A 19,214-nucleotide genomic window follows, 5' to 3' on the forward strand; every position below is an offset into this window, starting at 1 on the left:
TACAATGGAAGTATTTGAAACACAACATACATAAAAAACATAAAACTTTCATTTCATAACCGCATGACACGTGCTCAAATAGGTGGCACCGAGATGCAAGAAAAAATAGTGAGAGATACCTCTCCCTAGGGGTCTATAGATGAAATACACAATCTATAACTCTATGCAATTTTTCATATACAACTTTTATTATACAATTTCCAATATACATCAGAGTTGCAAAAGCATTTGCATAGAAGAGGGGTTCTCAACGCCCAACCTAGCATGGAGTTTAGGCCATGAGCCGAACTACATCCAGAGTCACGTAGCAACTAGTGCTACCTGTGAATGGGTTCTATGAATGAAAGCATACTCAAGAAAAAATAACATTGTCGAAGGTGAACATATGTGTACATCCCATTGCGAGGATAGAGAGAGAGAGAGAGAGAGAGAGAGAGAGAGAGAGAGAGAGAGAGAGAGAGAGAGAGAGAGAGAGAAAGAGAGAGAGGGGGGGGGAGTGAAATAGAGACTTAAATAGAGTGTGCAGAGACACCAGAGAATGGCAACAGAGAATCTTTAAATGCCCCATCTAAATGAAACAAGAAACCATGTATTAATGCAATAACAAAATCTGGGTATACCATAACATTAAAAATTATAACAAAATAACTAGCAAAGCATCGGGCCCTGTGTAGGGATTGACTGGTCCACCCATCCAATTCCACTCTACTACGGATAGAGAGAATTTCAGTTTTTTTGGGAGCGCGCCAGAACACCTCCAACCTACTTGAGCCAAACATATTTTCTCTTTTGTTTTGATGTTTGCATATCATCTACAAGTTCTCTCTCTCTCTCTTTCTCTCTCTCTCTCTCTCTCTCTCTCTCTCTCTCTCTCTCTCTCTCACACACACACACACACACACACACACACATCATAGAGAGAGAGAGAGAAAGATTGGAATATTCTTGAAATCTTCTCAGTGGATTTCCAGGGTTTGTTAAGAAATTTTTGAGCATGCATCCTTGCATGAAATCCTAAATATTGACCTAGAGCTGGGTGTCTTGTAAAGTCAAATAATAGAGAGACACCAAATTCTCTCAACAATGTGTCAAATCTTTCTTGTGAAACTAGAGAGAAACTCATTGTATGCACTTGGATTCGACCAATTTGAAGGAAAAATATTCTAGGAAATTTCAATAACAACTAAAGACCTCCTCGATCCCAAGAGGTGTTGTAACATTTAATGGCCTAGTAACTTGTGTGTAGCGGAAAATAGCATGAACATAGTGAGAATTTCATTAGAATAAATTCCTAATGAGAATAACAAGAGTGCTTGGGTGGAGAGAGGAACAAAAAGTATAAGACCTAGTTAGATAGCATGAACAATACTTCAAAAGAGAGAGAAATTAAGCAATTGACAACTGTTGAGGACCGGATTTGCATGGAGCCGGTCCCCCCTCCAAAAGGCTTTGTATTATGGTTTCTCCCATCAAGAGAGACATTTTACAATACAATTCTTTGTGTTCCTTCAATACTAACTAGCGCAATGAAGATGGAAACTTCAAGCGCTAAGCAAAACACTTATCAAACACAACATCAATTCCCTCACGGTCTCAGACCCAAGACCTCACACACCTTCGAAGATGGTGAGAGCTAGTAAGGTATGAGAGTAGATTGAGAGGAAGGAGTAGTCTTACTAGAAAGATGTACATCTCCTCACATAATCACTCATATTAGCATAGCATAGCTTAGTAATTATCATGGTAGAGGAGGTGAGCATGCATTGAATCTTGGCTCTTGGATGGATTTGCATCACAAAGCCAAGAGTTGTTAGTGTAGGCCTCCCTTCTCACAAGCTTGGAGTAGGTGGTAAGCTTTTCATTAAAGCTTGAGAATGAGAGAGAGAGTCTTCTTGCTCCACACATAAATTGTGTGAGTGTGTAAGTCCATAATGCCTTTGAAAAATCAGCCCCCTCTCTCTCTTGGTCGACCCCTCTTGCTATTTGCTCAGGCTCACATCCTATTGGACCTCCCCAGCCTCAGCCAATGGAAATTAAGCAGCATAAGTGATAGCCTTCTGACAAGTGTCCCCCTTTCCCCTTTTGTGAGAGCTTTAGGTAATTAATAAATGCAACTAAACTCTCATTGGATCCCTTTGTCTCTTGGCCAATAGGAATCAGGCAAGCCATTGGGCTGCTGATGCTCATTGGACCCCTTGGGAGACTGTCAAATATACTTCTAGAGAGCTTAATTCTTATTGGTTCTTTTATACTGTTTTTAAATTGATTAAACTATATCTAGCCTAATTCTCATTGTTCCACCTCCAAGGTCATCCAATAGGATTTGAGTACACCTTGTGGACATCTGGGCTAGGGAGCTGACATGTGTCCCTCATTCCCTTTGTGTAAAGGGAGCTGTGTGTGTGTGTGTGTGTGTGTGTGTGTGTGTGTGTGTGTGTGTGTGTGTGTGTGTGTGTGTGTGTGTGTGAGTTTCTCTCTTATCTCCTACAACTAGGGCTCGCCCCCTCCTATGTAGGGATGCATGAAGACTTTTGGGACACACACAAAGCATCCAATTTCCTTAATGTTTGACCTTTGGACACAACGTTTGAATTTTGGAACCTTAGCATTTTGGAAGTCTTAATGGGCTGAAACTTAGGGTCTTTTAAGCCCATTGTTGCACATTTCTCTTTTGCAAATGCCCCCCCCCCCCCCTTTGGATCCTTATTTTCCCTCCTTAGGATCCCTACTGTGGCCAGTCTACTAGCTTAACAAAAATTCTAGCTTTTTCTCCCCTAGCACTTCCCCATATTAGATGATCAGTTTAACATGAGAAATCATTTAGGAGAATTAGATATTGATTATTATGACAGGTGCAATGCCATTTTAGGGCAAGGAAAAACCAAGAGCTTTGTTATTTATAGGTATCCACTACTTTATGGTTAACTATATAGATCACCCCATGCAATTCATAAGATAGAGAGTCCTGCACTGCACTTTTGCCCTTGTGTAAGCAAAGAGTGACTAAAGTGGCACCATATTGCATGGGTAGATCAAATGGAGCTTACTCCTCCTTAAAAAGTTAGACGAATCCTCCTTCAAGATTTTCAAGTGTTCAATAATAGTCAAGAGAATTTGGTCGCTTGTTGAAACTTGAATGACCACTTAATGCAAGAGAAAGACCTTTATTTTTTGCCTTCCAAAGGTCATAGGGAAGGTTTAGAAAATGAGCAAGTTTTGAGTCATTGATACAAACGTTGTCGATGGTGGACAAGTGTCCTCTTCAATTGAAAGGGAAGGTTTTATGAAGATTATATCTTTCTTTATAATGTAAATGGGTATTTCCATCATTGTAACTTGGTCCTTTCATTTAATGCTCACTTGACCTTTTTTTTTAAAGTCTTTGTTTAGTTTGTAAATAGGTTAGTTCATTTAAGGACCTAATGACTTTCTTTTCAACTTTTTTACTCAAAACATTTTATCTTTTTTATAAATTTTCCTTTCATTTGGAGTCAATTTATAACTAAAAATTTATAAATTGCCCCTAAATGAAAGAATTTCTTCCTAACTAAGAACGAAAGATTTATAAATGGTAAAAAATTTATTAATTTATTCACAAAAATTTATAAATTGCCCTTAAATGAAAGAATTTCTTCACATCTAACAAAAGAAAAATCAACTTTTGGTTTTAATATAAGAATGTCACCTTATTACTATATCATTGTTAGGGATTAAGTTTAGAGATTCCCAATATTGGTAAAATACATTTCAAAGGAAAAACTCATACATACATGTCACATGTAGCACTTGATCAAGAGAATGTTGCAAGAAGAAAAATGTCATTAATTAGTGCCATCTGCATGAAATATTATTGTTGTTAACTTAAATTTCACAGAAAATTAAGTAGGCGATCATTCCTTTAGAAATGTTTCTATAATTCAATGATCAATATCAATTGACCATAATTATGTCATTTAAGTGTTGATATCAATTCTCAAATCTCAACCCATATTAAAATAATCACATTGGTTTCTTTACGTAGGTCACTACAACATTAATCTCAAAAAGCAACAAACTAAACTTCCAAGTTCGGCCAAATTTGGTCAACAAGTAATCTCTCCATGTTTACCATTAAAACAACTTGACCTATTAGTCACCTTTTGCCATATATCTATTACTCCCTTTATGATGTACCCTGTGTACAACCTTTAAAATATTTGTTGTGAAAAAATAAATTCTACAAATACAACCATCATCTACTTTTGCGTTACATTTTCTTAGAAGGCCACTGTGATTATTCACCTTGTTTTCATATAATAACAAGAAAGTTTGAAATAAAACTTTACAAAGAAAAGGGAGGATGAACAAGGAAGAGGCCTCTCAAGACCAAAGTGCACGTGGTCATTAATAAAGTGAAGTAATGGAACAAAACAATTGCATGTGAACCACCGGAAAGGGGGTTTACATATTCTCACCTTATTCCCTTTTTCTAGAGTAGTTTCAAATATGATTTATTTTTTTTTGCCTTTTGGGTCAACAGAACTCACCCAAGTGTTTGTTAGGCCATGTGCCTCTCAAACTAGGTTTATCAGTTCAAGAACTAGGGGGTGCACAAGGGCCTGCTTTTTGCCCTTCCTCTACCTGCTTCGATATCCATGTGCTCCCCTCTCTACCATTGATCCCACTCCTCAAGGGTCATAAAGACCTTGTGGGACTTAACGTTGTAAGAAGGGCCCCTGAATACAAAAAACAATACTTCTTGGGCTTGTATTTAGACCCTTTGTTGGTTTTGGATGACTCCTCTCTTGTAGAAAAATCTCTCTTAGTGTCTTTTTGTGTCTCCATTGGGGTTGGCCACTCATCCAAGCAAGAGCATCCATGGCATCAATTGATCTCTCAAGCCATTGTGGTTTGCTAGAGCAACGAGGAGTTAGAAACCATTACTCGTCTTATTCGGCTTAGAAGAGTACAATGCCACGCAAGGATTGTCAGAGTCGACGATGTGGAAGCGTAGAGCAATGAGAGAATACACGAGAGAGAGAGAGAGAGAGAGAGAGAGAGAGAGAGAGAGATACATAGATTTTATTATCATCCTCGGAGGTCAAATATGACCTATGGGACCAAAGTTACATGTGATGTAGTATGTGTATGGCTGATGAGTGACTCTCGATGCTCCAAAATTGTGGTGATGAGAGTCGCAATGGAGAGCCCACACTTCGGTTGGGAAAGGAAAGTGTGTAGGTCTAAGTTATGGCTGAAAATGTGAGAGAAGCAAGTTCGGATGTGACCAAAAGCTGAGCACTCTAGTAGTGTGCGGTACTCAGACTCTTGAACTTGCAGTGAGCATAATGTGCACAATCGATTTGACTCTTCTCCATTGCCCCAACGCCCTATCTCGCATCGAAGGAAATGGGAGCTAAGCCGAATGGCTGCGATAGTGCGTATCGCCGAGAAGGGGATAGGCTCAAGCATGTAACTGTGAGTACGGTTTCCTCTTTCAGCGAAGAACATGGTTTTGTAGTTGGGGGCAATATGGATGGTGTAATGTATGAAGCGTGACCCACCGAATTTCTCCCAAGCCTTACATTGGCGTTGTAGAAAAGCTTCATTCACTCGGGAGTCAATTGAAGCATCAATTACCAAGTGTAATGCATCCCATCTCCCAAACCACTTCTTTATGTCTTGCATCCATCCCGTGCTCAAGATCTTGCTTTTATGCGTCTTTTGCACCTTTTTGCTTGCTTCCCATGCAATTGTAGGAAGTCGATATGAGAGAGAGAGAGAGAGAGAGAGAGAGAGAGAGAGAGAGAGAGAGAGAGAGAGGGCTGAACAAACCAACTAGGCAATGAATTAGTGAGTATACAATGGGGGCAATGTGGTGCTTATATATTGCCCTACCCAAAACTTTGACAAATAAGTAATATAAACACCTAAAGCCAACCTAAATATTGGGATCACAGTGGCCTATTCACTTGAGATGCTATAACTTTAACACCCTTCTCTACAAGTCTTAGTGGACATATGTAGGAAATCCAAGTCGATGAAGAAGCTACCATGGACACCCCAACAGAGGATCAATCCACTGGCAGTTATGCAACCTCCAAGTTTTTACCTTAGAAGAATGACATCTTGAGCACCATTTGCCTCAATAGAAAATTGAATTGTAGAGCACATTACGTTCAAGAATCCCATTCATGAACTATGAACACATCACATCAAACATTCCAAGACAATGAACTTTGAAATACATACTATGTATAATCCGGCCAACAACAATGGATTGTCTGCAGCACATCCATAGTGTTTTGTATACTATGGAATCCGCTTAGCCCTTCCTGTTGGCTCTTAGCCCTTCCTATTATCTTATTGACATAGAAAGATGTCAATAAAAAATCATGCCCAGTTTCACCTTTTCCGCATAGAAGTTGGAAAGAGAGAGAGAGAGAGAGAGATTGGTTGGCTGAGGAAAACTCCTTATTCGAATGTGTTGTATGCCCCTTGCATATGCAGACCATGTATGTGTCTTAGCTTATCCTATAAGCGTACAGCAATGTACTTGTACCATGCACTCGTAGAGAGAGGTACCATAAGTCACATCTTGACCGACTTACCTTGTATGTGATCGTGAGTGTATGAGGCTGCATATGTATGGCACTTTCCCTGTGAATAAACATGAACACAAAATGTTCTAGAATATCAATAACTGAGTGTGTCTTTGACAGAGTAGCTAGTGCTATAGCAGAAGCGTATGCGATGATGGGTGTTGTACGGCCATCGTACTAGTATGCCATGCATACAAAACAAAAAATAGAATAATAATCCCTTGGCTTCAATGATAGTCTCAACCATGTGAGCCTTTGTTATACGTGCCTTGCACGATTACACTAATATGGATATATCAAAGTGCGTCATTGCGTAAATTGTGAGCTTATATCCACGTAGTGCTAAAGATGTGTGCCATTATTGTTGATCTAAATTCAATCGATAATACCTTTGCACATAAGAGAAGCCTTGCTTCACATGAAATCTGGCAAAGCAATTTGCTTTGTATAGCGGCTTCGTATGGAGTCTACCCAAGCACTTTGCTTTGCAGAGCAGAGAGATCTTTTGCAAAGTGAAAAGTAAAAAATACACAAAACAAACATAACTTGATAGTTACTAACCTTGTCGCCCACTTGTGGCGAGGTTTTTGGTACTTCGCTCGGATCTGGCTCATAGACATATGTACTACTCGAGTGAGTTAGCGCATGTATCATATACACCCTCGTGGGATGTAAAAACCTATAAACATCTTGGTAAGTTTTCCCAAGTTCGTATGCTAAGAGCATATTCCAAACTATGAAAACCGCGATGCCAAATACCAAAAGGGAAGCCTTGTTTCACATAAGTACTCATGGAGTTCTGGTGCGCATAGCTAACAGATACTCTTGCCAATTTACAATGGCGTAGCAAAAGAAAGTCGACCGTGTCGAGCATTCACAAAGAATCGACCTTGTCAAATTGTACCATGTATTGAAAATCAAAAAATTTCTTTCAAACTTCGTGCCTGCTTGACTTGATTATGGTTGTCCTTGACCATATAGATTTGTCTCGATTCACATAACCTTTGTATAACTTTTCCTAGGAACCATGTCCTACCAAAAAGGCAAATCCAGAATGCAACATAGAGAAACCCCTATCGTCTTCTCAAGCTGATGAGTGAGCCGTACCCACTGACCCGAGCGTGCTTAGCCGCTTGAAGGAAACCTTTAGTAGAGCCACTCGCTCCGAACATGGAGCTAATGATGTAAATGAGGGGGGTGGGGAAGTAAATTCTCCATTCATGACCAATGTAGACCCTATGCCCTTAGAGAATGTGCACGTGAATACTTCATTCACTGCACCTCCTGATTCTTCAGAGCTATTCCTCTCCGAGGTCATATTACCCGATGGTAGAAGCCTTGCCGAAGTGCAAGAGGTTGAGCGATATATCCTTGCAGCAAGGGAAAAGGAAGTCGAGAGCTTACGCAAGGCGGAGCAACGAAGAGAGTTAAAAGCGAAAGCCCCTATGTCAATATCCTTGCTAAGAGAGCAATCGAGTGCTCCTGACTTAGCAACCGCTAAGGGCCAACCCCTAGAAAGAAACATTGCATCTAGCTCAAAGGACACCCCTAGCACCTCAATCTTAGATGGAGCGTTCTTAAATGAGAACTGGGAGTACGAACTACAAACGAAAACTCTGACCGACCTATACACATGTCACAAGCCTCTCCCTAGCTGAAGCTAGTTGCGGCATTTTCCACGTGACTAGAAATTCGGTGTCTTGGCCATTGTGGCCGCTGCCACCACATGTGCAATGCCAATCTCCTTTATCAAATCTTTATCATCGTTACCTTTGTCCAGCTTGCGTTTGCCTTTTTCCTTTTGTGACATCCTGCTTTTGCTTTCGGCTTTGCATTTCTGAGCCAAACAAAGCGTCTTCTCATATTTATAACAACGGCTCTCGAACCTTGTGCGTATCGAGGCTGCTAATTGAGCACTTGCCCTGCCATCCTTTTCAAGCTTGTCTTTGCCTCTATTTTCTAGAAAATTAGTATATTTGCATTTGCCTTCACAATCCCGAGCCAAAAAAATTGACGGCTTCCTTGAGAACTTCCCCCGTGCATAGATCGCTAACTAGATACTAGTCGAGGCGTTATCCATAGCCTTTGTCGATGTTGGATCCCCTCTATTGCCACTTGGTCAACCTTTGTAGCATGCCCCTTGTAAACTATTTCCAATGCCACCATATGCCTAGCATTTTAGAAAGTTGGAAAAAGACGCCCTTCAGAGGCACTTCTTTAAAGTTGTTTCAAAACGCTCAGCCATGGACAGTAAGAAGAAGCCACAACATGTTATGGGCGTTTCAAGACGTTCTCCATTCGCAAAAAAAATCCATGCAGTCATAGTTAGCTCTTCCCACCATGAGTGTTTCAAAACGCTACAACTCAAGAAGTTTTGTTGTGTTGGCAATGAAGCCCCACTACCCTCCTAGCGTTTCAAAATGATGTAGAATAATGCTTTCTAGTGCAACCTACTTGTCCAACGCTCATAGCTACCTCTACACCTAGCGTTTTAAAGCGCTACTCAACAAGTCACGAGCCACCGCCACTCCTCTTCTCAATAGCAATTCTCCTCCCTTACGATCGGAGAGCACGAAGCTTTTATACCATGTCAAAGTCAACGATGCGAATGCATAGAGCAATGGGGAGAATACACATGAGAGAGAGAGAGAGAGAGAGAGAGAGAGAGAGAGAGAGAGTTGAACAAACCAACTAGCCAATGAATTAGTGAGTATACAATGGGGGCGAGGTGGTGCTCATATACTAGCCTGGCCCTTAAGTAAACCCCTTAGTAAATTGCCCTACCCAAGACTTCGACAAATAAGTAAAATAAATACCTAAAGCCAAAATAAATATTGGTATCACATTGGCCAATTCACTCACGATGCTATAGCTTTAACAAGGATGAGTTTTTCGTTAGGCTGTATGGGGGACTCTTGTTAAAGCTATATACAAGGAGGACGGCTAGGCGTTGTGTTGTGGCCTTTGGCCTTGTGCTCTTCTCAAAATCTTCCAACTTTTGAAGCTCATATGTTTTTACTTCTCTAGACTGGCTCAAATGATTTGTAAAAAAAATGATATGTTTCGAGCTTTACTAAGCAAGAAGAGTTATGTAAGCAAAACGAGTTCCGCCTCCTTGATTTTCCTTCATGAACATGATGTAGCTTGAGCATCTTGATGCGAACCGTCCATACATTGCAACAAAGAAGTTGGAATGTTTTATGAGTGAGGTTTTTCTACCTTGGGTATGTTATTTTTGCCCATGGTTTTCACCCAAGGTTCAATCTTTTCTTGATTGGGATTTACTTGAGTTTATGATGTTAGGTGTCTTTTAGGTCTTTGAGGAGCGTATAGTTCTCACAATAAGGATTCGCACGCATTGTTGCACCTTTGTTAGATATGTTGAAGGGGTTAAGGAAGTGTCTACCGTCAATGCATTGTGGATTGAATTCTATGCTTCATCAAAAGAAATAGGTTCATGAAATAAACTAAAAATAACCGAAGCATAATAATCTAATACACATGATGCATGGCAAGAACTTGAATGAGTACGACTAGACGTAGTTGCATCCAATATTTTATCACCACACACATTAGAGAAAATATGAACCCCAAAAGGGCCTTGTAAGGATCCCTAATTTTAAGGGATTAAAGCTGAAATTGTGTGTGGTTTAGGAGATAAGACCATTGAATGAGGGTATTTTCATAGGCTTTTTTTAACGTTGTCATAGGCTTTTTTGTAGGTTGAAATAGAGGCTAAGGAGGGAGAATAGGAACATTCTCTCTCTACCCAAAATAGTGGTGGTTCTTATGACAATAACTACCGTCTCCCTCTTTCTTTTGTGACATCATCAAGGGTGTCCATAGCTTCAGCTCAAACAAACATTTTTTTTCAAAAAAAATCAAAAAATTCTTACTTCTACTCAAAACTTCTCTACAATCTATATGTATACGAAAAAATCATTTTTCTCTTTCAAAATCTCACAGCTAGACCTGCAAAATATGAAACTTCTCACCTTTTTTGTTTCTCTCCAAAAACAATCCTCTCTGTCTCTTCTCTCTCTTACTTTTTAGCACACACTCTTCCTCCTCCCCTCTCTCACTCCTCTCCCTCTCTCTTCTCTCTTCTACTTTTCAGCACACACACTTCCTCCTTCCCTCTCTTCGATGCATGTCCACTCCATAGCTTTGTTGCAGCTGGAGCCCCATGGCTCTCCACTCCATACCCCCCCTCTCCACTTCGTAGCTCTCTTGCATCTCTCCACTCCATAGCTCTCCTGAAGCTCTCATCCCATAGCTCGTCACTCCATAGCTCACCTCTCCACTCCATGCCTCTACTGCAGCTCTCCACTCTTGCTTGAGGCCAGCTTTTTTCTCCTTGCCATAGAGCTAGGCGACATTACAAACCTCCCATCCATAGCAAGATTGTCAAGTTTGGAAACGGTTTCTCTACATGTTCGGTTGCCGAAGGACTTCACATCCTCAAAGCGTCATTACTTGTAAACTGCACAAGCCGTGCTGCAGGTCACACCAATGTGGACCTTTGGGTGCATATTTGCCTCTATCGTAATGACCCAGCCATCAATGTGTACCCAACATTTAATAGCCTTGCTTCATTCTTACAATATGTAGGTAGAGGGGAGCAAAGTCTTCTTGGATACTGTAAGCGATTGTCGACTATTGAAGCTGATGGTGCACAATGGTCTTTACATCAATGTCAACTTCTTTCCCATACCACTAGTGGATTGCGTGAAAGGATCTTTCATGCGGAGGAGGAAGTGGAAACCTCTTAAGCTACAGGTGGAAGAGAAGGATGCTAAGATTGCAAATCTTGAAGATAAGATCTTGTAGCTTAAAAAGACGCCCTTAGGTGCAAGGGAACGTAAGAGGAGCTTCAATGCCATAGAGACCTTAGTCCCCCAAAGGCGGTGCTAGAAAAAGAAGGGTTACAGCTACAAAGTACATTTTGCTATGCTCCAATCTGTGTTTCTGTGTTAATGTTTTTGTCCATTCTTGTAGAAATTTTGTAATTATGTTTTTGTTCATTCTTCTGGGAATTTTATCCAAGAACTGTGTGGTGGCCACAGTCAAGAGGATCGCATCCATTTGTTAAGTTTGTGCCTCAAGAAATCGAATGTTGTAGCCCTTTTACAAGCACCAAATGCAAAACATTTAAACAATGCTGTCACAAAGGAGGTGATGCGAAGGTTTTCAAATTTTGTGAGCGATGATGCTTTAAGGGAAAGAGGAATTACTTAGAATGTTTTTCCTATACCACTTAAGGCAATCTTGCTAAGAAGGCCTTGAACGAAGACGTGTACTTTTGAATAGGAGGCTATTTACACATAGAGGTGATAATGCCTTCATCCATCTTTACCAAGCGGTCCAAAGGAGTTAAGAAACGTATCAATGCAAGCGTAGGTGCAGACGGGGTGGACAAGGGATTTCCTTACTCAATCTCAAATAATATTTTTGTTGATTTGAGAAGGCTTCAAATGGCAATGATACATTTTTATGGTGTACCACCTAATGGTGAGGCTACAATAATGCATTCCTTTTTTTTTTAATTATGGTTTTCCTTATTTTATTTTGGATATTTTTCAGTGCTAGGCTCAAAGTTGGTGTTTGTGCTCAAGCTAAACGAGTGTCAGATTGTGAAGAAATGAAGATTAGAAAGGATAAGTATTACTCTCATGAACGAGGCATTATTTCATGCAAAACGTACAGCTATGAACGAGGATTGTGCACCATCTTTCAGTGTGCAGTCGGAGAAAGAAATTTGGTGGCTTGATGCTATTGAGGTTCCCAAAGAGACCCATGGAGTGCTTGCTTGTATTTTTGAACGCATTCCATGGATAACAAATGTCATTAAAGCACAACTAGCTGGGAAAAAAGTCCAAGTAGATGGCATAGGGGAGTTTGAAGTTGACTGGCACTTAGGTGGCGATTTGAAAACAATCAAATGCATTCTAGGGTGCAAACAAGGGACAGGAGCTCTGTATCCTTTTCCATTTTACATTAAGGGCTATAAGGGGAATGTATGCAAGATCGCAATGGTTGACGAAACAGAGGAAGATGACAATTCACAAATTATATGTGTGTGGGAGCATTCGGTTCTACGATGTCATATGATGGAGGAGTCCAATCGTGCCACAAAAGACAGTGAATGGAACCCTATAATTAACTCCCCTCTCAATGATGTGCATTTTTGCACATTTCATGCTTTTATACGCATCTTTGATCGTTTATTATAGCTTTATATTGATTATGCCTTTACAATGAAGCATGTGGAGAGGTCGCTTGTCACACTATCTCAAAACTGGAAGGGCTGTTAAATTCAATAGGTTGTCATGGGACCAACACCTCCATTGTTGCATAGAAGAACAATGCAAGCGCTCAGGAAGTGGCCCAACCAGTGTCCATGAGTGGACTAAAGGCAAGGCATTTTTTGAAGAGGGTTCGGTCCAAGGAAAGGGGTGATGTTCCCAGAACATCAACATCTGGATGTGGATGGGAGTTGTGGAAGGCTCTCTGCAAGTATACAATGTACAATGATAGCAATGCAAGTGTTGTGTTTAGCCGACAACATGTTTGGGCGGTATTCGACAAGATGATGAAGATACTATGACTTGCAAGCACAACCAGTGAGCAACGACAAGAATTCCAAAATTTGGTGGTGGAGTTCACAAGGGTCGTCGTCATTGCATGGGGTGAATCGAACATTACACACAATATGGTAAGTGCTTGCTATTCCGACTTCGTCTATACTATGCTTTAGTTTTGATCATCGATGTGTTGTGGATTTTTGGGCAGCACATCCTCTATGCCCATGGTGCATACTTTATGAACATGTATGATTCATTGGATCTTTGGAGCACGCAAGGTATGCAGAAGTCACACTATCGTGCCACGGGTGTCTACTTAACAATACAAGACATGGAGGGGGTTTAGTGCGCTCATGCTATCTTCAGGAAATGTTCAATTTGTTTTATTGCACCACCTTTGGATACAACGTGCCGATTGAATGTGCAAGGTCATCGCGCTTGGCAAAAGAAGCCCGTTGACTGGCCCATGTTCATTCCTCAAAACGTTGGAAATCCTCACAAGGTCCAGCATGGCATGCAGTGTGGAGAGCATCAAGGACTAGGGCTGGAAAAGTTTGGGTCAAAAGGTAGTAGATGTATTTAGAACCTCATGAAAATGAAAAATCTATTACATTTGGATGCTCTCTCTTTTTGTATCATGTCATAATAATCAATATTTAATTCTCCTAAATGATTTTCTCATGTTAAACTGATCGTTTAATATGGGAAGTGACATGGGAGAAAAAGCTAGAATATTGGTTAAGCTAGCAGACCGGCCACAATAGGGATCCAAAGGAGGGAAAATAGGGATCCAAAGGGGAGGCCATCTACAAAGGAGCAATGTGCAACAATGGGCTGAAAAGACCCTAAGGTTCAGCCCATTACGACTTCCAAAATGCTAAGGTTCCAAAATTCAAAGGTTGTGTCCAAAGGTCAAACATTAGGGGAATTGGATGCTTTGTGTGTGTCACAAAAAGTCTTCATAATCCCTACATAGGAGGGGGCGAGCCTTGCAAGTAGGGGATGAGAGAGAAACTCACGCACACACACACTCACAAGTTTCATTTGTACACAAGGGGAAAGAGGGACACATGTCACCTCCCTAGCCCAGATGCCCACAGGGTGTACTCAAATTCTATTGGATGGGCTTGGAGGTGGACCAATGATAATTAGGCTAGAGTAAATCTAGTTTAATTAATTTAAAAACACTTAATAAAAGAACCAATAAGAATTAAGATCTCTAGAAGACTATTGGACAGTCTCCCAAGGGGACCAATGAGCATTCAGTAGCCCAATGGCTTGCCTGATTCCTATTGGCCAGTAGGCAAAGGGGTCCAATGAGAGTTTAGTTGGATTAAATAATAACCTAAAGCTCTCATAAAAGGGAAAAGGGGGACACATGTCAGAACGCTATCACTTATGCTTCTTAATTTCCATTGGCTGAGCCTGGGGAGGTTCAATAGGGATATAGCATGAGTAATAAGCAAGAGGTGTCGACCAAGAGAGAGAGGGGGGCTGATTTTTTGAAGGAATTATCACACACACACTCACACAATCTCATGTGTGAAACAAAGAAGACTCTCTCTCCTTCTTAAGCTTTAATGGAAAGCTTACCACCTACTCCAAGCTTGTGAGAAGGGAGGCCTACACCAACAACTCTTGGCTTTGTGATGCAAATCCAACCAAGATCCAAGCTTCAATGCATTCTAATCTCCTCTACCATGTTGATTACTAAGCTAAGCTATGCTAATATGAGTGATTATGTAGGGAGATGTACATCTTTCTCGTAAGAATACTCCTTCTTCCTCTCAATCTACTCTCATACCCCGCTAGCTCTCACCATCTTCGAAGGTGTGTGAGATCTTGAGTCTGAGACCGTGAGGGAATTAATGTTGTGTTTGATAAGTGTTTTGCTTAGTGCATGAAGTTTCCATCTTCATTGCACTAGCTAGTATTGAAGGAACACAAAGAATTGTATTGTAAAATGTCTCTCTTGATGGGAGAAACCATAATACAAAGCCTTTTGGAGGGAGGACCGGCTCCATGCAAATCCGGTCCTCAGCTGTTTTCAATTGCTTAATTTCTCTCTCTTTTGAAGTATTGTTCATGCTATCTAACTAGTGTGTCGACTATAGAGCACTAAATAGGATCACTATCAAGAATTGTTTTCCCGTTCCACGGGTAGAAGACCTATTTGATAAGCTACAAGGGTCCACCTACTTTAGTAGGATTGATCTAAAAAGTGGCTATCATCAAATACGGATACTTGATCAAGACATTGTAAAGAGAATAAAGTTTATGTTAATCGAAAGAAAAGTGAGTTTTTCTTACAAGAGATTCAGTATTTAGGTCACATTATCTCTCAGGATGGCATACAAATGGGTCCATCAAAGTTAGAGGTAATAAAAGGATGGCCTAAACCAAGGAATCTTCATGAGTTAAGAAGCTTTATAGGTATGTGCGCATACTATAGACGCTTCATAGAAAAGTTCTCACTAATAGCAGGACCATTACATGACCTAACAAAGAAAAACATTAGGTACACAAGGTCTGCCAAGGAGAACCATGCTTTCGAAAAGCTTAAAGAAAAGCTTATCTCTCAACCTGAGCTTACACTACGGATCTCTCAAAGCCATTTGAGGTCCAATGTGATGCTTGTGGTGATTGCCTTGGAGCTGTTTTGCTTCAAGAAGGGCATGCCATAGGCTATGAAAGTCGAAGGCTCGACCCTGTTGAGCAAGCTCTAGGAATATATGAAAAGGAACTCCTCACAGTTCTACATGCCTTAGACTCATGGAAGCACTATTTATTGGGGACTCCTTTCAATTTGCGAACGGATCACCAAAGTCTTAAGTACTTCATGTTCAGACCAAGCTCTCCGACAAACAAATGAGGTGGGCAAACTTTCTTTCGCAATTTCATTTTCATATTGCTCACATTGCTAGCAAGCATAATCAAGTAGCCGATGCACTCTCAAGACGGTCGAGAGTGAATGCAGTTTCCATAGCAACTCACAATGATCTATCTTCTATGATAGATGAGTATGGTATTGATCCCAATTTTAGAGATGTGATTTCAGCCCTTGCACTAGGGAAGAAAGAGGAACCATTTACTTTACAAGATGGTTATCTTCTCTACGGCAATAGACTATGCGTTACTAGCTCACTATGTGAGAAAGTAATGTATGAATCTCATGCTCCTCCTTATGGAGGGCATAGAGGGATTCAGTCTACCCTAAAGGGGATTGAAACATATTTCTATTGGCCTACCATGAAAGCAAGCATACAAGAGTATGTTTCTAAATGTGTGGTATGCCAAAAGCCGAAGTTTGATAGAGGGAAGCAGCCTAGATTGCTCTCTAATTCACCTTGGGAGAGCATATCCATGGATTTTATTTTTGGATTGCCTAAATCTATCCATGGGAATATGAGAATATGGACGATAGTAGACAGGTTCAGTAAACAAGCTCATTTTATAGTCAAAAAGACTATCAAATCACATCAAATGGCAACCCTCTTCATTTCACAAATCTTCAAGTACCATGGCTTGCGAATGTCCATAGTGTCGGATAGAGATCCTAGAATGACTAGTAATTTCTGGAAGGGTCTCTTTGAGAATTTGGGAACAAGGCTAAACTTCTCTTTGGCCTATCACCCGCAATTGGATTGCCAAAGTGAAATAGCTAACCTAACAATTCTCAATCTACTAAAAGCCTATGTAACAGAAGTAGATCAAAGATCCCAATGGGAGAAGTACTTACCCTTAGTGGAGTATGCCTACAATAACACTGTACATACTTCCACGAGAAAAGCACCTTTTGAGGTAATTGAGGGAAGATCAAAAAGTCTCTTGCTACTTAAGGTACACGGGAAGATCTTCGTTGTAGATGAGTATAGCCGAGACCTACAAGAATTTTCCAAAAGATTAAGGATGCTATCTCTATCTCACAACAAAGGCAAAAGGCTGCTGCTGCTGACAAGCACAGCAGAGCCCAAGCCTTTAAAGAAAATGATTGGGTCTTACTCAAATTTCCCAATGCTCGATTAAGGCACACCACGGGCAAGAATCCTACGGGACACCAAAAGTATTATGCTAAGTTAGCAAAAAGGTACTATGGTCCCTTCCAGATTCTTAGGCCAATCAATGAGATGGCCTATCAACTCAAGTTGCCCGGTCATTGGCTCATACACAATGCTTTCCATGTGAGCCTATTAAAGCCTTATAAAGGAGAGCCACCTCAAGAACCAACTATTGAAGACCCACCGGAGATCGAGGACCAAGAAGACGTGCTGCAGCCCGAGTCCATTCTCCGACATGAAGACAAGGTACTAAGATGCAGTAAGAATATCCGACGATATCCTAGTAAGTTTAAAAATTATCGTTTTGAAGATGCTAGATGGATGCAAGGCATACAATTAAAGGATAACCTAAACCTTGTCAAATCTTACAATGCTTCCCTAGAGTAAGCAAAGGTACAAATGTTAAAAATAAACAAAAGTTTTTGTCTTATAACACTCTCTTTTTCTTTATTGTGCACAAAACTAAAGTAGTATGCATGCTTAGATCAAGTTTGTGGAGACGACATCTCCCGAACACCAAGTAGACCTTGTCACTCTACTATGGAAGATTGATGGGACTAATGTGCAGACATGCTTGCGGCAGCTTAGGCTTCAAGCACCAAATGGACTAGTCATCCATTTTGGAATGATGTCGTAGGGTAACATAGGGATCCTCTACCCGCTAGGAAAAAGGACTAATGAATATGCTTTATCTTCTCTAGCCCATAGTCGAGGAAGACTATGATTTCAAGAGAGAGGTAATGTCATAATAATCAATATATAATTCTCCTAAATGATTTTCTCATGTTAAATTGATCATTTAATATGGGGAAGTGACATGGGAGAAAAAGCTAGAATATTGGTTAAGCTAGCAGACCGGCCACAGTAGGGATCCAAAGGGGAGTCCATCTGCAAAAGAGAAATGTGCAACAATGGGATTAAAAGACCCTAAGGTTCAGCCCATTAAGACTTCCAAAATGCTAAGGTTCCAAAAATTCAAAGGTTGTGTCCAAAAGTCAAACGTTAGGGGAATTGGATGCTTTGTGTGTGTCACAAAAAGTCTTCATAATCCCTACATAGGAGGGGGCGAGCCTTGCAAGTAGGGGATGAGAGAGAAACTCACACACACACACACTCACAAGCTTCATTTGTACACAAGGGGAAAGAGGGACACATGGTAGCTCCCTAGCCCCGATGCCCACAAGGTGTACTCAAATTCTATTGGATGGGCTTGGAGGTGGACCAATGAGAATTAGGCTAGAGTAAATCTAGTTTAATTAATTTAAGAACACTTAATAAAAGAACCAATAAGAATTAAGCTCTATAGAAGACTATTGGACAGTCTCCCAAGGGGACCAATGAGCATTCAGCAGCCCAATGGCTTGCCTGATTCCTATTGGCCAGGAGGCAAAGGGGTCCAATGAGAGTTTAGTTGGATTAAATAATTACCTAAAGCTCTCACAAAAGGGAAAAGGGGGACACATGTCAGAAGTCTATCACTTATGCTGCTTAATTTCCATTGGGTGAGGCTGGGGAGGTCCAATAGGGCTGTAGCATGAGTCATTAGCAAGGGGGGTCGACCAAGAGAGAGAGGGGGGCTGATTTTTGGAAGGCCTTATCACACACACACACTCACACAATCTCATGTGTGAAGCAAAGAAGACTCTCTCTCCTTCTCAAGCTTTAATGGGAATCTTACCACCTACTCCAAGCTTGTGAGAAGGGAGGCCTACACCAACAACTCTTGGCTTTGTGATGCAAATCCAACCAAGATCCAAGCTTCAATGCATGCTAATCTCCTCTACCATGCTGATTACTAAGCTAAGCTATGCTAATATGAGTGATTATGTGAGGAGATGTACATATTTCTCCTAAGAATACTCCTTCTTCCTCTCAATCTACTCTCATACCCCGCTAGCTCTCACCATCTTCGAAGGTGTGTGAGGTCTTGGGTCTGAGACCGTGAGGGAATTGATGTTGTGTTAGATAAGTGTTTTGCTTAGTGCATGAAG

This window comes from Adiantum capillus-veneris, chromosome 21 (genome assembly GCF_014529385.1).
Source record: "Adiantum capillus-veneris isolate H3 chromosome 21, ASM1452938v2, whole genome shotgun sequence".
NCBI classification, from domain to species: Eukaryota; Viridiplantae; Streptophyta; class Polypodiopsida; order Polypodiales; family Pteridaceae; genus Adiantum; species Adiantum capillus-veneris.